The sequence below is a fragment of the Olea europaea genome, unplaced genomic scaffold, assembly GCF_002742605.1.
Source record: "Olea europaea var. sylvestris unplaced genomic scaffold, O_europaea_v1 scaffold1443, whole genome shotgun sequence".
Lineage (NCBI taxonomy): Eukaryota > Viridiplantae > Streptophyta > Magnoliopsida > Lamiales > Oleaceae > Olea > Olea europaea.
Genome location: NW_019231973.1, coordinates 151496 through 173278, shown reverse-complemented (window position 1 = coordinate 173278; position 21783 = coordinate 151496). Strand labels below are relative to the sequence as shown.

General features: G+C 37.5%; 1 long non-coding RNA gene across 6 annotated transcripts; it reads left to right on the top strand.

Moving 5' to 3' along the window:
- The first annotated feature begins 4388 nt into the window (after window positions 1–4388).
- LOC111376078 lies at window positions 4389–8877 on the top strand. Of its 6 annotated transcripts, none has more exons than XR_002699406.1 (6): window positions 4389–4717; window positions 5744–5804; window positions 6456–6825; window positions 6983–7082; window positions 7468–7728; window positions 7820–8815. It is a non-coding gene; the product is annotated as an uncharacterized LOC111376078 (long non-coding RNA). The 6 variants fall into 6 exon arrangements; XR_002699405.1 differs by lacking the exon at window positions 5744–5804 and adding an exon at window positions 8838–8877 and having other exon boundaries at window positions 4392–4717; window positions 7820–8582; XR_002699407.1 differs by lacking the exon at window positions 5744–5804 and having other exon boundaries at window positions 4392–4717; window positions 7820–7939; window positions 8102–8815.
- The last annotated feature ends 12906 nt before the right edge of the window (window positions 8878–21783 follow it).

Genomic DNA, 21783 nt, shown 5'->3' with positions numbered 1-21783 from the left:
CAAGTGATATTTTACTTATAAGTAAAATAATTTCATATAAAAAATTATAAACTGAAAATTTTACTAAGATGTGTGTGTGTGTGATTTTATTCTTTTAAAAAAAATTAGAATCGATGAATAATAAACTCCCAAATATAGGTCGGACAATTTTGAAAAAATCACTATTAAAATCACTCAAAATCAATCTGCTCATAACCATTCAAAATGGGTACTTAAAACACGTTCGTAACCGGTACACTAAAACTCCCAAGTAGGCCCTAAGATTATTAAAGGTAATTATAAATTTACATTGTTTAAGATTTTATAGGATAATGCTGTATGTACATTCTTCTCTAATGTAGAGGAAACTTGTGCAGAGATGTTATTGATGAGTTAAAAATAAAAAATGTAGATATTGTTATCTGAAAGAGTGTAAATGAAGGTGTAAGTGAAAGTGTACATGATGTGAATCCGGTAGCAACTAACACTAACGAATCCATAGAAGAATGACAAAAATCCCAAGAAAGCTAGAAAACAAAGTTTTGGATGCGATTCACAAATCTGCGGACCAAACAATCAATAGTGTATCAAACTATTAACCTTTTCATCACGAAATTTTTGAATTTAATCCGGATTTTGGACTTAACCCAATTAATAATTGAACCAAGAAAGCTAGAAAACAAAGGTAACAAAGACACGAAGGACCTTTTGATTACAAGATTAATTGAGTCTTACCCGAGTTTTTTGAACGCCAAAATACCGTGAAATCTTGATAAGTTCGATTTGTTTAGCAAGAACAAGGATTGGAAGCAATTTGCCTCTCTGAATTAATTCTCAAAATATCAAAGTCTAGTACAATGAATGGAAAATTTGCAATTTACACCTAAACCCTAAATTAATGAAAAAAATGAAATTTCAAGAGTCCAAACATAATAGACTTACCAAAAATAAGAATTATAGCTAAATTAAAAGTTTCGCGAAAAAAAGGAAACTTCTGGTTCGAAAATGTGCTATGCGATCGCATAGCGCAATTGGATGCGACCACATAAATGAAGCAGTTCACCTGGCTAATTTCCCTGCCTCCATGTATGCGACCGCAAGGCTGGGACTACTATGCAGTCGCATAGTAGTCGGTTGACTCCAATTGTGGCCCTTCAATTCAATCGGTTCCAAGATTATTCGGCTCTGGTCCCCAACACGGAACTGGACCCTTGGCTTGCCAACTTTACTCTTTTGAACTTCGTTCCTCGAACACACATTTGTATGGCTTTGTGCATTGTCTTTAACCTGAATGTTCCTCGATCGAGCCCTTTGAGCCTTCTCCATGACCTTCGCACTCGAGATTGACCTTGGTTGACTCAAGATCACATCAGTACATGTAGTATGTTTGTTTATTATAATATTATTTGAGAAAGACGAGTTATTCTATCGTTTATACAAGTCACCTTGTAAAACCCATAGTCCAATCAAGTGATAAAACTATATTTTTGAAAAGAGGACTAAACTTGAGCGGCATAATTTTCCTTTGGACAATGAGGTGTTTTACTCAAAGAAAGAAAGTCGACAGATTTGGATAATTGAAAGGATTCACCTTAAAAATCGAATTGAACTGAGAAGAAGGAATTGGGAGAGAAATTGTAGAAACAGATCTGGATCGGACTATGTTCAATTACTTGGATCTGAGCCTCAACCCATTAAAGACCCCACGTGAATGGTGTTGAAGTTTGACCGCAAGTTAATTAAAAAAAAGGGTAATTAGCACAAAATATTCCTACCTTTCGATGTTTTTGTGGAAAACGTCCTTACCTTTCGTTTTTTGGTGGATTACACCCTCACCTTTACCTTTTTTTTACGCAAAACGTCCTTCTGTCAACTCCCCGTTAAAATGTTCCGTTAAATCAAAAGGTAATCAGCACAAAAGATTCCTACCTTTCAATATTATTGTGCAAAACGTCCTTACCTTTCATTTTTTGACATAATTAGCACAAAAGGTCCCTACATTTCAATGTTATTGTGCAAAACGTCCATACCTTTAATTTTTTTGCATTTTCACCCCTACTTTTCACCTTTCATTGCGAAAAAGGTCCTTCTCATCCATTTTTTCAATAAAATGACGATTTTACCCTCCTATTCAAATAAAACAAAAAGAAAAGATAAATTCACCAACTGCAACCATATTTTTAAAAAATTACAAAGAAATCATAAATTCCCAACCACCACCACTTTCACAACCTATCAAACTGTCAACTATAAATCAACATAATATCACATTTCTGTCACCATTCCCACCAGACTCTGGCACCGTAAATATGGTTGTTTTGGACAGATTGGTGACCAATACTATGGAGGAGGATATTGGGAAGAGTGAGGTGAGGCTGGTGGTGGTGGAGTCCGATAGATGTTGTGGTCGAAAGGTAGTGCTATATGGATCTATAGGCGGTGGCTTGGTGGGGTTATGAAAGTGGCGGTGGTGGAAAGTTTAGAATTTATCTGTAATGTTTTGAAAGATTTAGGACTATGATTACAATTAATTAATTATTTTTCTTTTCTTTTCTTTTTGTTTTATTTGAATAGGAGGGTAAAATCGTCATTTTATTAAAAAAAATGGATGAGAAGGACCTTTTTCGCAATGAAAGGTGAAAGGTAGAGGTGAAAATGCTAAAAAATGAAAGGTAGGGACGTTTTGCACAATAACATTGAAAGGTAGGGAACTTTTGTGCTAATTATGCCACAAAATGAAAGGTAGGGATGTTTTTCACAATAATATTGAAAGGTTAACAGAAGGACGTTTTGCACAAAAAAAAGGTAAAGGTGAGGGTGTAATCCGCCAAAAAACAAAAGGTAGGGACGTTTTTCACAAAAAACATTGAAAGGTAGAGACGTTTTGTGCTAATTACCCTAAAAAAAATTACATGGCTCCATGCATTTCAAGTCCACGGTGCAAAAATCAGGTGCTGAGGTTTTTTAATCAAGAATCAGGTATTATAAAATTAATCCACCATATCCCCAACAAACCCTAATCATCCTACTATTTTCTTCTCTCTCCCTATCCCCTACTTCTCTCCCCCCTCTCTATCCCGGCCAACAAGAAATATCGTTGGACCACCGCAACAGCGATAGCAAGCGACAATGTCCCGACTGCAGAGAGTCGTGATTTGAGATGCCGTTGTTACTACGTCCTACGAGCCCTACCAATCCGCAACAAATTCTCTCCTCATCCCACCAAGTTGCCGGAAGTTGTGAGCGATGATGTTGCTGTAGCTGCACATCGTGAGCCCCACTTGATCCATAGTGACATCTCTCTTCACCCCACCATACTGTCGCACGATAGCGGTTCCCTCTCCACGTGGCCTTTACCCCGACGATTTTCGAAAACATTCAACTTGACGTGCTCGATGACGTTTTCCTCCCGTGCAGCTTTCATCCTCATTGACAGTATTCTAGTGCTAGCGATTAGCATCTGATTTGTTTGCGTTGTGGTGTTGACAGATCTGATTTGTTGGCTTTTATCCTCGTCGATCGATGATCTAATTCTGGTGTTGGCATTGTGTGATAACGAGTTGGTTGTGGTGATGGCGATTGTGGGGTGCTAGCGATTTTGGATTTCATTTGTTGGTAGTGTTTTGGTGGTTGTGATGTTGGCTGTGGTGGTGAGGTGCTGGTGATGGGTGAGATGGTAGTTGTTGCTTCCATTTTGGATCTGTTTAATGGTGGTCGTCGCTTCCATTTTGGATCTATTTTGTGATGGTTGTCGTTGTCGTTGCTATCTCGACGATGGTGAAGATTGTGGTTTTTGGTCAAAATAGTTTGTTTTGTTTGAGATGATTAGGATGGTGGTGGTGGTGATGGTGCCAATTATGGTTTTGGCGACAGTGATGATTCTTACAACTGTGGTGTTGGTGGCTGGAGGCAGTAGTATTTGTGACTAAATATTGGTGTGGGGGTGTTTGTGATCAAGCTTTTGGTTAATTTGCGACCTAATAATTCGATAATTTATGACTTAAAAAATAATTTGTGATCAATTAATTTTATAATTTGTGACAGATAAACTATGAACTATAAATTTTTTGATTTGTGACTAATGAATCAACTGTGACCTATAAATTTTTTGATGTGTGATCGTAAAATAATTTGTGACTAACAATTTAATAATATGTGACCAATAAATAGTTTGAGACCTATAAGGACACATGTGACTATTAATTGTATAATTGTGACATTAATATATTTAATTAATAAAATTATTTATTTGTTTATTTATCATTTGAGTTTTGAATTTTGAAATTTAAAAGCTGATAATTAAATTGACCTATAGGTAATAGCTGAATTATGAATTTTTCCAAGCTAATTAATCGCCTAATCTTGCCCATATTAGATTCTTCCAAGCTAATGAATTTTTCCAAGCTAATTAGTCTGGATCCACTCCGATAAAGGAAATAGAAAACACAGTAAAAGAAACGAATGACGTCAAACAGAAAATGAAAGTCTAATTTCTCTCGCATATTTCACCTCTTACAGGTCTCGTTACCCAATAAACAAGCAAGGATTTAGGACTTAATCCAAATCCTCCGATCCGTTAACTTTTTTATCACCTCTGTTCACTTGGTCATTCATACAAGGTTCTCCAATGGCGTCAGCCCTGGCGAAGCGCGAAACTCTACAGCTCAAAGGACTGGTAAAAGGCAATCCGCGTTCCCGATTCTTTTCTTTCCCAGTCCTGCATCAATCAAGACCTCTGGTAAATTTTTAATTTTCAGTTGTTAAATAGACTGACCGACCGATTTATTAAGATATTGAATGAACTGTGGAAATTTCAGTAGTAGAGCATTTGGCTACTAGTGAACACCAGCCTAGATGGCAATTAAACGACATTAAATGATAAATGATAGATTCATTTATATGCAAAGTCAAGTGACTCATTTAATTGAACCAATAAAGTGGTCACCTGAGGTGCTATCTGCTAGATAGCATTGTTCTTTTGCTATAGTCAACTGGAGTTGCACAAGCATGTGATCAAGGACTGCGACAAAGGCATTGCAACTTGACCCTACTCTCCTCCAAGCCTAAATTTTGAAAAGTAATTTTCGAATAAGTGCAATTTTTAATAAATAGACTGTATTTTGTTTGCACGGGTTTCAGGCCTTAATTTATTGAATAAAGCTGTTTTTTCAATATGTAAGAATTGTTTTAGTCTTTGTTACTACAGATAATGTTGGTCATTCTTTATACTTCTTGGGTTATAGAATTTAGTTTCTAAGAGTTCTAGTAGAAATCCAAACTGTTTCCTCTTGAGTTCTTATTCCACTTGGTGCCATTAATTTAGGCATTGGATTTACAATTGAATTGAAGCTAATTTGAGCATTTTAGTTACTAATTCTCTAAATATGATCTCAAATCTTCAACTTCATGGCACCAATTACATTGTTATCGTTGTCTAAACTTCTGTTGGCTGTACTTGGCAGACATTCAAGTTTGTAGGGTCAATGCTGCTTGCAGAAAAAGTAGTAGTTTGTTAGATTGATATTGAAAGATCTAATTTTGCTGGTAACAAGAGCACTAATTTGAATTAAATATACGCTTTAAAATATTGTAAACAAATGAAAAAAAGAAAAGAAGAGGATAAACAACAACGTTATGGCATTTTTTAACTTTTAAAAACATCACCAAGCTATATATTCCCACTTTATCTTATTATAGTATTACTCTATTTTTTATGGCATTTCACATGTGGCTTCTCTTATGTTATGTAATCTGTCTTCTCAAGCATGTTGAACACAACATTCAGACAGTCCCTCTAGAGATGATCCATGCTTGCTAGACTGTGGGTAAGAATGTTTTATAGGATGATGTTACAAATTTCAATCATGTCTGGAAATCATGTTTCTCATGTCTGTAGTTTTTGTATAAGAACTTTGATTTGCTTGACATAAGAATATTCCCCCATGTAACTGGATGCGCCGTACAAGTAGTTTAAATTCAGACTGGGCATACCGGTTAATCAAATAGTCTGTTGCATAATTGTGTCACTTATTCCTTCACAAATATGATGGGTTAGTAGATTATTGTTCAATCAAAAAATTAATTATCACAAATATGTCTCAAAGAATCTAAATTTGGGAGGCATCATAACGTTTAAGGAGATCTTAAATCTTGAATGTATGCAGTTCTATAATTGCTTGTTTGAGACTGAGTAAAGAGAACCTAACATGAGATACTATAAAAAAATGGAGAAAATGATGTTGGGAAAGAGAAGGAAAAAAAAATAATATGACGGGAAGTTCTTGCATGTGGCCATTGTAACTCGTGAAGGTATTGTCATGATAATTCTACTTAAACATTTCTACAGTGCTCATGTAATTGGTGCTAGTTACTATGATTCTTGCATTGAAAATTTTCTCTCTCCTCATTCTACTTGGTCATGAATTCTTTTGATGGGATTTTTTCAAAGGACCTCCTATAACTCATTTTCCATCCAGGTCATGCATTTTCTGCTCTGGGGAGGAAAGAGGAAGCTCTTTCAGTTGGGAGAAAGGTTATGAACGTGCTGTTCGCAAATCTGCAGATTTGAAACAACCACTGGAGATGGAAGAGCTCTTGGAAAGTGCAAAATGCATTGATTCTATTGCCCAAAAGAACCAAGCTGTGAAGTCAACTAAGTCATCCTCTGCTGCATCTGAATCTGTTAATACTGTTGAATCAAGTGAAACAGTTAACCACCATGAGAATTCAAATGGTAAAATTGAACCATGCAGCAAGTCAACTGATTGTTGAATGCCGATGACAACTTATATGACAGATCAGAATTTCTTTAGGACAAAGTTGTTTGCTATTTCCAAATTTTCAGAGGTGAAAGCATATCATTCTTTTTAATAAAAAATTTTGTCGTTATTACTCTATTAAAGAAAAGGGAAACATTTTATTTTTATTATTATTATTATTAATATTTTTTTTTTAAACTTTTGGACGTGTTCTAAAGAACTGCTCATTGTTTGTTGAATTGCAGAGCATTACGTGTGGCCAAGGCTGTAATTAAGGAGAATAAGTATGGGCGTGACAAAAAGGATAACGTTGTTTATTTGACTGATGATGGTAAAGTGCAAGAAGTGAGTAATATTGATGTTCAGTAGTGAAAGTTAATCCTGCTCTTCTTTTCTGTTGTTTTCAATAGACATGGAATTGATATTCTCTGCAATTCTTACAAACCTAAAAATCTTTTCTTCCAAGCAACCATTTGACTTATGAAGGTGTTGACAGTTTTCTTCCAAGAAATTGAACTTGCTACTAATATACACATTGTCAACATCTTTTGTGAGTAATGGAACTATTGACTTGTACCCATTGGAGAGTCAAAAGGTTTTGGAGATATAACAGTTTCTTTCTTCAGGGATAAAGCTGAATTCTCATGTATGAAAAATGGAGGATGAACTTTAATTTATCATATTATAAAAATTAAGTATTTATAATCAATCACTTAAACACATCTTGCAGATAATGAATGCAGAATCTTTTTCAGATCTTCACAAAATTATTGGTGAGGATTTCTGGTTGGCTTCTTGGTGTAACAGTACGGCAATTGAGGGATATTATTTGTTTTCCTGTTTTTCGTTTATTAAATTTCCATTTGCTGTTTTATTAAGTTTATCTTGTAATGGTATGTTATTGGTAAGTAGAATTTCTAATATTGACCCCATTTGGTCATGTTTTCCTGTTGAAGCACCTTGAAAGAACAAGAATCACCCTGCTAAAATCGTAAGATACAAAGTTTTACCCATGTTGAATTGATTGCTTTTGTTGACTCATTTGCTGATTGGCTGCTTTTTTGTGTTTTTCATCCTTACAGGGACGAAAATGGATTTGACTTTGCAATTAGAACTCCTTGTACACCTTCTAGGTGGGAGGACTTTGAAGTGGAAATGACATAAGCATGGGAGTTATGTCTTCATGTGGAAATGACTTCTAGGTTATTGCATCGGCACATTTCACAATTTCTTTTAATTCAACTCGTTATTGAGTGGGAAATTAATGATCTTCTATCTTTTTGACCAAAAGTTGAGCAGAAAAGCTCATCACTTTCTGCTGATTCTATACTAATATTTATTGAGGTTCAACAACGGATGTGCAGGCACTATGTGATGCTTATTTTGGGGAAAATTATGGGTCAGCAGATTTTGATGTGCTTGAGAATGTGAGGGGGGCAATTTTAAGGATTGCATATTACTGGTGATATATGATTTGCCGTGCATGCCAATGATCAGTCCATATGGTTAATATATTATTTTCTTTTATAATAAGTCATACTATTTTGCAGGTATAATTTCATGCCACTAGTCAGGGGAACTGGTATTGCTGGGACAGTTGCTTGCCATTAATATGGAGTTCACTGGGAGCATTCCAGAAGGTCTGCATGTGGATTGTGAAGAAATTCTGGAATCCAATACCAATTTCTTTGTGTCTTCCTGTAGAGAGTTGGCTTTATCCTTCTCTCAAGATCTGTAAGTCTTGCAAAGGGTACCCTGATGTAGCATCAACTCTCAAAACGACAGGATTGGTTGTTGCTGCTTTGAGCACCTACTCTGAATGGGCAAACTTGCATATTTTAGTCAGTATGTATCTTGGATATTGAATTTCGTGACTCCTGAACTACTCTGAAAATGGAAAATTTCTTAAGTTCAAAAGAACTCATCACAGGCTACTAAGAAACGAAATAAAGATTATATGGAATGAATTTTACATTGAAACGAGATTTATTTTTGTAATACGATTACATTTTTGTTCATCGTATGAGTTGCCTCACAATTTGCTGTAATTTTTTAATCTGTAATGGTTCTTATTCTTCTCTGCATGACATCTTTTTGCAGATTATTATGAACAAAACAACCATTTTTTGGTCGTACCCTGTGTTTCGCGCGGGTTAGTCGCTAACAATTAAAAAGAGATCAGACGATTGTGTAAGGGACAAACCTCTTGAGACAAAGTTCCAAAAATGGGTGTTTTTATTGGCGATGACTTTATAATTGGAAAATAAAAACAGAATGCCTCCAAGGAGCACAAGCACACGAGTTACTGAAAAAGAAGTATTTAAATCCAAACTAAGAAATTTAAAGTTACATATTCTCTATTTGAGAGTATTTGATTCAGGGTCTTTTGCTCTATATCTTTTCTTCCTTTTATACTCCCTGGATGATATCTTCGTGATCAACCGCTTAAAAACTGTTTGATCGTTCTATAACTGCCCACTTTCCTCGTAGTGGCCAACTTGTCATGGAACTGCCTTCTCTAACTGCTGTCATTACTTTTTGTCGTTCAACCGTCTTCAATTAAATTCCTTGAATCGTGGAACGTGATAAGACTACCCAATAATTGCTTCATTAACTGCACTTTTGAGTAACCATAACATCTTATGTTTGCTAAGATGCTGGGCGACTCGAATGTTTGGACGAGAGTAGGGTCACAGCTCTGGGTGACTGCATGGCAATTCATTTGCTCAAATCTTGGGCGACTTGCAACCTTGGGCGATGGTATTACCGCGTTCATGGGCTTCCCTATTTGGGCCTTTATCCTGCATTGCCTGATTGTGTCGTTCTTTGTGCTATTTAATTTTGGGGATCTTCCAATTGGGCTTCATTTCTTGGGCTATTCGACTTGGGCTGAACTTTTTGTGTGTCAACAATTACCCGCAATATGGCAGAATTAATACCAATTATTAATTTTTGCCATATTCATTTTGTGTTTCCCAGCAATATTCGAAATTCCCAAGAATTTCAATCATTGTTTTCTTCCATAGTTTGAAAAGGTGCGACGTTTGCAAATCCTTATAACCCCCAAATACGCCATTTCATTGCACCACTAAATAACGTCTCATTTTTTCGCGCTTCTCTCTCGCAATATTACTGTTCATCTCCTTGTTTCTCTGCTACGTAACTCTAAAAAACTCTATTTCTTCCTAATGGCTGCTTCACAATCCCAGGTGACTCCTTCAGCTTCGAAGACTTTCAGAAACTCCTTACTCGGCTATATATAACTCCGAACTTCCTTGCACCGGCCAATGTCGAACTCAATGAGTTCTATCTAGGTCTTTTATTCAACAATGTCGAGGTCATCGAACAAGCGGCAGTTGATCAGCTGTTCCCTTGTACTCAAGGCCCTCCGTTTCTAAATTCTTTGCCACTGGGGCCACTGGGCGAAAGAGGTATTCGCACTTGGCCTAAATCTGATGTCGTTTTTCGTAGATGGCATGCTCACCTTGTGGATCATGGTCCTACTAAGGCAATTTTTGATAATGCTAGGATTTCTAATTTGTTAGAAATCTCTCTCCAACCCCCTATTTTTGACCCAACACTTTTTTCAATCGCTTTAAGTTTTTGGTCTTCTGAGTATAATACTTTTGTTTTTCCTGTTGGTCTCATGTCCATTACCTTAAGGGATGTTAGGGCCCTAGTAAATCTGCCACCTTTGGGCGCTACCATTTTCCCTAGTATTTTGATTTCTGGTGTCGCCCCAAAATTTGATAGAGGCCTCACCGAGTCTTATTCAAGCCTGCAAACCCTTCAAAACCACTCGAGCGCTGAGCCTTCCCATACTGAGCGAGTGGCCTTTCTTCTGATTTGGCTTTGTAAATACATTTTGTGTGTGCCAAGCATAAAGCCCTCCATGAGCTATTTACCCATAGCACACGAATTGGCGAGTGGTAGGTCTCTGAATTTGTGTTCTTTCTTTTTAGCTGCCCTCTATAGAAGCATGGGTTCTCTTCAATCCCAATTGAAGAATGGTGCATCTCCAAAGGCAGTAGGCCTCTTTGGTTCACTCAAATGTGGTTGAGAGCCTATTTTCCATTGCTTGGTGCTCCATCTTTTTCTAGTCCTTCTGCTAGCTGCTATGGGCTAGCCATTGATCCCCTGACTCCTGTAAATATGTCCAGAAGGGACATTTTTTCATTCTTTTATACTTTGGATTCAATCTCTTCCTTCTTTCCTTTTCGTCCCTTTTTGACTCCAGATTATGTGCAACCTCCATCCACTCTGGATAGTGCGAACACTTCCTTGTTCGTTTGGATTCAATTTTTGATCGGGAGGGAGTTGTTCCATGATATTTTGACTGGGACCAATGCCAAAGCTGGGGTAGAAATATATGCTCCCCAATTTTTTGCTCGCCAACTTGGTTTTGGCCAAACTTGGCCCGTTGCCCCTTGCTATTCAAGGAATTTGATAGACCGCTTCATCACCATTAATAAGGCAGAGGCAGAGGCTATAAATGTTCGCAATATTCTTTTGACGAGCAGCTTTTCATTAGCCCCCTTCAATCCTAGCCGTGCCATCCATCCCCTTTTTGAACGACTCTGGCCGTCAGTGAAGCGCAGATTGTTTGCGACTGATGCTAATCGTGCTTTCCATTCACTGGACCAGCCAAACATTTCTTCCACCTCTCCTGTCTTGGTCACTCCTGTGTCCATTAGGAGTCCCTCTTCCTCTGCTCGTGCTAAATAATCTGCCCGTCCATCGACTTCTCTTCCTGCCAAGCCCATTGTAACTAAAAGTGCCCCAAGCCGCAAACGGCCAGCCTCAGCGTCTCCCATTTTGGAGGATGATGCTGATGATGATGATGATACCCCTCTCATCGTCAGGAGGAAGGTAATTAAATTGGTTTACTCATAAGCATACCTTTCCATACTTGAAACTTTTCTATGTGCTGATAGTTTATTTGGACTTCTCAGAAAAGTTCACTCTCTCCCTTGAAGGCTTTGGTGTTGGCAGCTCCTGCTCCATCATCCTTTGCTGGGGCTGCTTTGTCCAAACCAGCTGATGAAGGGACTATGCTTAAAGAGAAATCTTCAGTCCCAAAATCTTCATCACAACCAATGGACGAGCCACCTTCTTCCCAAGGCGTTGACCCCCCAAACGTCGAAGCAGAAGGTAATTCATTTTTTGATGCTTTACCTTTGCTTGTGCTATTGGTTTTGATTTGTTGCCTTTTGAGTTCTGCAGATGCTCCCATGAGTCTGCCCGTTGCGGCAAGGTCTTCTCGCTTAGACAAGGGAAAGTCTTCACGAATGGTGGAGCCACAGGTGGCAGATTTGGCTAGGGATATGCCACCTTCCAAGATTGTTGATGAGGTAATCTTTGCTTCACCTTTACCTCCACTTTGTTTAGTGTAGTGGAAACCTTCAATATTGGCGATTTTCTTTGCAGGATCTGATAAAATTGTGTGTTCCATTCAAGACTTGTCACTTCCTGGGGGCAAGTCAAGACATCTCGCTCTGCTTCAACAAGTTGTCATTCTGCTTCTTCAGAGGAAGATATGAAGTTCCTTAAGCAGTCGATATTTGAGTATGTGTCCTTTATGGATATGGACATCGGTAAGGCTAGTGCTACCAAGCATAAGGATAAGTTTGAGCATTTGAATGCGAAATTGGAGTAAGCACTGACACTTCCGTCGCTCAATCTTTCTGCTGATTTTAAAGCGACGTTGAAAGTTGTCCATTCCGAGGTCCTCTCCTTACTGGCCAAGAATGTTGAACTGAAGGCCAAAAGTACTCAATATCTTCGCGTCGTGTATGAAAAAGAGTCTTTGCTTCTAGAGATCAACAAAGCTAAGGATGAGTTGAAAGAAATCTCTTCCGAAGTCATGATTGAAGACTCTTTGATGACTAGTTTGGCTGCTCAGATGAAGGAGCTTCAAGCCAAGATGGACGACTGCAAGACGAGAATGGCTGCTAAAAAGCGTAATGCCTCCCGAGGAATTGAGCGAACTAAGTCTTTGGTCGAGCAGTACAAAAAGTTGGAAGTTGATGATGATGTTGTGGCTGAATTGAATATCACTTCTTCTCGACAGAGCGAGGACTGGGGGAGACTTAGGGAAATAATTCGTTTGGTATGGGACGAATTGTAATTAAGACATATAATGCCTTAACTTTTTCTTTTTGTAATTTCGTATTGACTTTCCCTTTGTAACCTTGTACTGATATAACAGCAGCCATCATTGTTAATGAATAACTATTTTAGCCTCTTGTGTATTTATTAACATTCGTCTTTTAATCGTCAATCGCTCAGGCATTTAACTGCTTTATGCTAAAATTTTTGCACATTTTCTCTTGATATTTCTGCCCGACTTTGGGCCACTTAATCCCATTTACTAGACGCGAATATGGCTGCTCATATTCTGTCTTTTCACCTTCACCCCCTATAAATGCACATCATATTCTGTCTTTTCACCTTCACCTCCCTATAAATACACGTATACTTCATACTTTCCATCTTCATTTCCATTTTCTTCTTCAACAAACCAATTTGCTGCCATCACTTGGCATTTTTGACAATCAATCCAAAACTTTCGTTTTCCATGGAAATGGATCATCTAATTCGCCCACTTTGCCATCTTTCTTGATGTCACCTTTGGTATGGGAGATATAGGAAATATTCTTTGGCCAGCAGCAAAGTTCTTCCCATCATCTCCGTTCCTACAAGGAGTTCAATGATGGAAGGCAATTTTTGGGGTGCTTGCAGGCCACCTTGCTTGCTGAGAGTACCTCTCAGCCTCTTTGCCCGTCGTTGCAGCGATGCATTTAGGAAGGCGATGTGAGGGCGCTTCATCTTCTTTTCTGCTTGCTGAGAGTGCTTCTCGGCCTCCCTGCTTGCCCTTGCAGCAGTGCGATCAGGATGGCGATCAAGGCCAGTACACCCTCTTACTCGGCGATTGATCGGGAGATTAGTTTGCTCTTAATTGTAGTTTATAGAGCATTTAGCATCTTGTATTTCGCAGCTTTGTAATGAACATTTGATAATAAAGGAATTTATTTGAACGTATTTCGCTCTGGCCCTTTTTACTCTACGGTCATTCAATGCGATTTGGTTACCATAAGGAAGGAACATACTTTTTCAAATATTTGCCATTAATGAACCTCATGTGCTTGGTGCCGTCTAAATCTTCCAAATGATAGGCTCCATTAGGTAATACATTATTCACTTTATATGGTCATTCCTAATTGGGAGACCATTTGCCATACTTTGGATCTTTGCTATCCAAAGGGAGTATTATTTTCCAAACCAGTTCGCCCAGACTGAACAACTTGGCTATAACTTTTTTATTATAAAATTTAGCCATTCTTCATTTTTGAACTTGCAATCTATCTAGGACGTCTAACTTTAATTCGTCCAATTCTAATAAGTTTTGAACTAGTGATTCGGTATACTCATCATCACTTAACTTATATTGCAAACACACTCTGATCGATTGCACGTTGATTTCCATAGGCAAAACGACCTCCTGTCCATAAGTAAGTTGGAAAGGAGTAATTTTGGTACTTGACCGAGGCGACGTCCTATAAGCCCATAAGGCCTTGTTCAGATATTCGTGCCAATTTCTGTCATTTTCATCTATCATTTTCCTTATGATATTTTTTAGAATCTTATTAGAAGATTCTGCTTGCCCATTGAATTGAGCGTAATATGGTGTGGAGTTTACTAATTTAACTCCAAACTCGCTCAAGAATTTATTCACTTGATCCCCATTTAAAGATGTCCCGTGATCTACCATCAAAGTTTGTGGAATTCCAAATCTATAAATGATGTGATCACGGATAAATTTTATGACATTCTTCTGGGTGATCTCCTTTAAAGGTACCGCCTCTACCCACTTAGTGAAATAATCGGTTATAATTATAACAAAAGTATGTTGCTTGGACGATGAGGGATAAATCTTCCCTATCAGGTCTATCGCTCAACCCTTGAACGGCCAAGGTTTAATAATAGGTGTCATCTCTCATACTGGCGCCCTTTGTATTGGACCATGCTTTTGACATGCTAAACAACTCTTTGCATACTAAACGCATAATTCTCCAATCTTTGGCCAAAAATATCCACTCCTAATAATTAACTATCTCATCCTTTGGCCAGCTTGATGAGCTCCACATATCCCTTCGTGCACTTCAGTCATGATCATCCTGACTTCTTGCAAACTTACACATTTTAGCAGTATCTCATCAGAGCGTTTCTTGAACAACTTTTCATCTATCAGTGCATAGTTTAGCAAACGCAACTTCATTTTTTTACTATCTCTTTTATTAGGTTCTTTAAGGAACTCCTTAATCTCTGCCCTCCAATCCATTACATCTCCATCTTGTATGCAATGAAATTCAATCCTTCTCGCCCTTCTTTGGATCACGGGCAATATTGTTTCATACTCACAAGTAGACTTCCAATTTAAAATCTTTGAGTACCCTGAGGCAATCTGGGCCAACTCATTTGCCACGTCATTGTATATCCTATTAACGCATTGAAGTTCTACTTGGTCGAATTCTTCTAATAACTCTTGGACGATTTCATATTCACTCATGATGGAATCACTTTGGCATTTAAAATCACCAATCAGTTGGTGAATTACCAATTGAGAATCGCCTCTAATGTTTACATTTTTTACCCCCATATCTATCATTAGTTCTAGGCCCACGATTAAGGCTTCATATTCGGCCTGATTGTTGGTGCACATCCTATCCAAAGTGAATGCGAACTTGTAGCAAATCCCTAAAGGATTTATCAATGCTATTTCTACTCCTGCACCATTAGAGGTTTTTAACCCATCGAAATACAACACCCAAGGTTTTAGCTCGAACGAATTGATTTCTAATTCAATTTCTTCAAGCATGTCAAGGCATGGATGATCGGCTAGAAAGTTAGCCAAAGCCTGAGTTTTGACTGTCTTTTGGGGTATGTATTGTATTTCGAATTCTGATAAAGCTAACGTCCAAAGGCCTACCCTTTGGTGTAAAATAGGGTGAGAGAACATATACTTAATCAAATTTAATCTAGAAATCAAGTAAACGGTTACGGGCCGTAAATAATCCCTTAATTTTGTACATGTGAAATACAATGCAAGACATAATTTTTCGATAACAAAGTAATTACATTCACATTTTGTTAACCGTCTACTCAAGTAGTAAATCACCCTCTCTTCACCAAATTGGTCTTCTTGTGCGACCATTTCAGCTATTGATTCTTTTTCAGTCGATACATACACTTTCATTGGCCGTCCTTGGATTGGTGACACCAACACTGGTGGACTTGATAAATATGTCTTCAGGCTTTCAAAAGCCTTTTGATGTTCTTCTTTCCAGACGAATTCATCCTAATTTTTCAGTTTTAAAAGCGGCGAAAAGACTTTAGTTCGCCCTCTTGATCAGGCATTTGGCTGATGAATGTTGGACGATCTTCTCCTTCATTGCCAATATTTACTTTAATCAGAGGGTCTTGTGCTTGAGCCTATCCAGGTTTGATGATCCGCATTACTTCATTGTCCAGCTCTCTTGTAAGCACTTCTTCTTCTAAACAATCTACCTTGTTGACTTCTCGGCCAATACTTTGTTCCAATTCGAATACTGCTAATTTGTCTTTCAACGCTTTCAGGGCTGCCTCTTCTTTCATCTTGTCCTTGCATTTTTTATCGAAAGCCATTAATTTGGCTTTGAAGGTCTGAATATCGGCCATTTGCTTTTGTTGCTTCGAACTCATTCAGGACTCCTTGATTATTCTTTTGCCAATTACTGGCTCTTCTAGGGCCACTATATTTGACTTCATCTGACTGAACATTTCAGTGAGTGCGTCTACTGAAAATGGCTCTTCACTCTGCGCGACAATCTGAGTTTCTTGCCCATCTTGGACTACCCTGATAGGTCCATAGTTTCCTTCGTGTATGAACATTTCCACCGAGTTTGCTTCTGCGACAAAAGGCCTATGATCAGCCTGCACCACCTCTACTTCACACTTGTCATTCTAAAAAACCAGGCATTGATGGAGCGATACTTCCGTATATCCAATCTCTTCCTAGTAACACATTGTAACTAGTAGGACCATCTATTACAAAGAAGACTGTGGTCCTTGTAGTTGTACCAATAGTTATGTTCAATGGCATAACTCACTTAGCTGCAGTTGCTCTTCCATTGAAACTTGTAAGGATGACTTCTGTCGGAATCATATCCCCTTCTGTCTTTGTAAATTTCCTCATCATCCTAGATAGAATGGTGTTTATAGCTGCTCCATTATCGATAAGCACTTTTGCCACAGGTATGCCGTTAACTAGAGTTTTAACGTACAACGGCTTCAAGTGTTTAGTTTGGCTGGCCGTTTAAAAATAACCTTCTCGACAGCGTCTATTTCTACTTCCTGCTTGTTCTCTGTCGAGTTATCCTTTTGTGATAAGTCAACGTGTAGCATATCGCACTAAGCCTCTGTCTCTTGAATTTCCTTTTTATAGTTTTCTGATGCTTCCTCGTCCGTTACCCAACCTGTGGGAGGAGGCATTATTCTTGGAGGTGATCCATACTTTTCAGAGCGAGGCACTCTCTTCTTCCTTTTGGGCGTCCCGTATAGCATGTAAAAATCGAAAGAACGCCCAGATGATTCTCCCAATAAATCTACTTCATGAACTCCCTCTCGATGTAGTTGCTTCAACAAAGTATTGTACGATACTCCTTTCCTTCTTCTTTCTACTTCTAGGTCGATTTTCTCTTCAATGTCTGTCATACCATCATCTTCCTCACCATTGTAGGTCTCTCTAGAAGTCCGGCCTTCTTCATATTCCAGCACGCATGCTTCTCCTTCGTTATCCTCTCTTTCTTCTTCTTCTTTCTCTTTATTCTTAAACTCATTGGCTAGTAAATAGTTATTAGCCACAACAGGAGGTAACGTACCGAACTGAATAGTAAGGGACTGATTTGGATCTTCTCCATCCCTTCTGTCTCGCTCAAACTTCGATCTCCCAGAAGAAGTTTCTAGCAACTTTTTCATTTATTCATCTGTACCAGTCTCTTCACTATCTTTGAGAACATTTTGATTGGCTACCTCGAGTAGTTTAGGTGCCTTAGGACGTGGCACTCCCTGTTGTTGCCTCATCATTCATCCATAATTTCGTTGGAAACGCTTTTGTTGGGTTCTAGTCATCTCGTTGAAGGGTATTGCCTTTTCTGCATTATACTGGAACGAATGCTATACATTTGGTCGGCGAGGTTGCGGCCTGAATGTTCTCCCATTATTTACTGGCCTGAACTGCCTCTCAAAAGGCGGTCCCTTGTAAAACGATGTACCTCGCCCTCTACCAGGCTGAGCGTTTGGGAAGAAAGTAGGGCGATGGGGATGCTGCCATATCCTTGGTTTCTCCGTATTCTCACTCACTTATCTTTTACATCTTGCACACAAGACGTCTTCATCCTTTTTTGGCTCCTTCCCTTTAATACGCTCAAAGATACTGGGATGTGGTCCAGGGTCTTCTCCTCCATCATCTATAACTAATTTGAATTTTGACAACTTGTTTTTGAAACCAGACGTCACCATATTCACTCCAAGTGGCTGTGGAAAATGATTTTTATCCACTGCCATCTTCTTCTTATCATCGAACGTAATTCGTCCTGATTCAATGGCATCCTATAATACATGGCGAATAACCAAGCAATTGTTAGTCAAATGTGACCATGTATTATGCCACTTACAATATTTTTTACCTTTAATTTGTTCAGGGTTTGGCAATTTATGCTTATCGCTCAGCTTTATCTGCTTATTCTTATATAATTTATCAAATATAAGGTCAGTTTTGGTTACATCGAACGAGAACGTTCTAGCTTTTACGTTTTCATCTTTCATAGGCTCATCATTGCCCGATGGTCTAGGCTTAGCCATTATAGGACAAGTATACGTGTCTCTTTTGACTAATTCAGCCAAACACATTTCGGTATGATTGTATGACTCGTGAGTTCTCCAAACAGTGCACGCATAGTTCGAGGACTCAACTCTGCCATTGATTCGTAACGACTGTTACTGCTCTGATTTTGTCCATCTGTTCGTGGAGAGCTATGCTGCTCCTCATATCGCTCGATCACAAACTGGACTCCTCCCTGACTTGCTGCTTCCTTATCGGATCTTTGAGGCATATTATTTCACCTTTTGTATCTTCAACACCAAACACCACTGTCCCACTCGGCATGCCAAATTGTTTCGTGCGAGTTAGTCGCTAACAATTAAAAAGGGATCAGACGATTGTGTAAGGGACAAACCTCTTGAGACAAAGTCTCAAAAATGGGTGTTTTTATTGACGATGACTTTACAATTGGAAAATAAAAACAGAATGCCTCCTAGGGGCGCAAGCACACGAATTACTGAAAAAAAAGTGTTTAAATCTAAACTAAGAGATTTAAAGTTACATATTCTCTGTTTGAGAGTGTTTGATTCGAGGTCTTTTGCTCTATGTCTTTTCTTCCTTTTATACTCCCTGGATGATATATTCGTGATCAACCGCTTAAAAACTACTTGATCGCTCTATAACTGTCTACTTTCCTCGTAGTAGCCAACTTGTCATGGAACTGCCTTCTCTAACTGCTGCCATTACTTTTTGTCGTTCAACCGTTTTCAATTGAATTCCTTGAATCGTGGAACGTGATAGGACTACCCATAACTGCTTCATTAACTGCACTTTTGGGTAACCATAACATCTTATGTTTACTAAGATGTTGGGCGACTCGAATGTTTGGACGAGAGCAGGGTCACAGCTCTGGGCGACTGCATGGCAATTCATTCGCTCAAATCTTGGGCGACTTGAAACCTTGGGCGATGGTATTACCGCGTTCATGGGCTTCCCTATTTAGGCCTTTATCCTGCATTGCCTGATTGGGTCGTTATTTGGGTTATTTGATTTTGGGGATCTTCCAATTGAACTTCATTCATTGGACTATTCGATTTGGGCTGAACTTTTTGTGTGTCAACACCCTGGAATGTCATGAAAACAAGAACCAGAACTGTGGTGAGATTTCAAAACTTCATCCACTTTGTCCTCTCAAATGAATATGTATTTTTGCATTATCCTTGATAGAGCTGTGTATATTAATGGATTTGGTAGTTTGTTGAAATTATTTTGGTTTACAGTTGCATTCTTTTCAGTAATATTATATAGACGAATAGGACGTGATTCCACAGTTGCTGTCTTTACTTTTTGGCTGAAACTTGGAAGTGAAGGAAGGCAAAAAATAAAAAAATAAAAAAATTACAGGATGATGATTGTAAAGACAAGATTTCTTTTTATATAAATCGCTTTATATTTATGACCATTTTATTGAAAGCAATATTCTTAAAAGAGTATTTTCTGTGGAGAGGATTGACTTGTTTCAAATTGTTAATATGCAACCGTAATTTTATCTTTTTGGATAGTTATATTTACACCACATTATTTAATAGTTACATTATATGTCCCTAATCTTTAGTCAATATCATATCCTTAACTAATTTTCATCGCATTCTTATTATTAAAATTTTATTAATTTGTACATCATGTGCTTGGTGAAGGTTTTCATCTAAAAATTGTGTTAACGAGCTTTAAGATGAAAAACAAATTTTAGTTGCAAATTTTTATTCGTTGTCTTTCTTTGTTTATTTAAAAATACGAAGAGTGAATAAGTCTTTTGACTCATTATTAATGAAATTTTTGGATGGAAACGTCATTTTGAATAAGATGTATTAATTAATGGTATGTTTATAATAAGCATGCGAAGAAAAAAATTAAATGCAAATGTGATGATGAATAAATGTTGTGGATTTTTCATATAATTAAAATGTGGTGTACTTATATAAAAAATTTGGCATTAATTTAGCCTCCTTTATTTTTTATTTTTTTAATGATTTTTCATAATATGTGACTTGACGTGCACTGCAAATAGACTGAAATTTTTCCTTTTCTTTATCCCCCCTAAAGCGGTTAAATCTTCAATGGGGTGGGCGCATCACGTACTGAAATTTTTCCTTTTCTTTATCCCCTTAAAGCGGTTAAATCTACAATAGGGCAGGCGCACCATCAGACGCCACCTCGATGAGTGGCCCACACATCTCGAGAGTGTGTGGTAGTCACCAGCCGAGGTGGCACACCCGGGTGGCACACGTGGTGCGACTACTCCATCGAAGTTATTATCAAAATTGGGATTTGGGTATCCACACGCAGGCTAGTGCCATTCGAGTTTGATTAAAACTATTTACATCAACAATAATGGAATCACTTAGCCATATTTGATTTTGATAAAAATCAAAGTTGTATTAGATTTTGATACTGAAAAATTAATAAATTTGTGAATTTCATTAATTATGTGATTGAAAATAAATTTTTAAAAAATGAAAGTTTCAGAAAAGTACATTTACTACTAATATATAACATTTATTTGATGAGTCGATTGATTTTTAAACTAATTAGCTCCAAAAAATCATACAATTATTAAATTTAGAGAATTCTCACCTATAATTTTTGAATAAAAATACATGCTACTTCAATCATAAATTCAATCCAACAACGATATCTGGTAAAATTTAAAAGCACATAAAAAATAAAAAACGACAAATATTTCATGTGCTACAGTGCTAGATAACCCTTGTGGGTTCTTAAAACTAACTGTAATGACAATATCAATTGGGGACTAAGTCATTTGCTTTCCATTTATTAGCAAATTAATCTGTTAGTAATCTAAAAATATTACACCATTATTTTTTATCCCCAAAAAAATAATAATAATAATAAAATAAAATAAAATGTAAATGTAAATGTAAATCCCAGATCAAGAAAATTAAAATTATTTAAATGTATTTAGCTATTACTGTTATCTGACGGTCAATTAAAATAATGAACTTGTTAGGTACCAATCACATGATGACTGATGTCTAGCTCATGACAAACAGACATAATGACAACGTATGATAATAGTAAATCATGAGGAGAATCATTAATAATTGAATTAGGTATATGTCATTTATTTAACCCCTCTAATAATTTATTGTCTCTTTAAATGAGTTG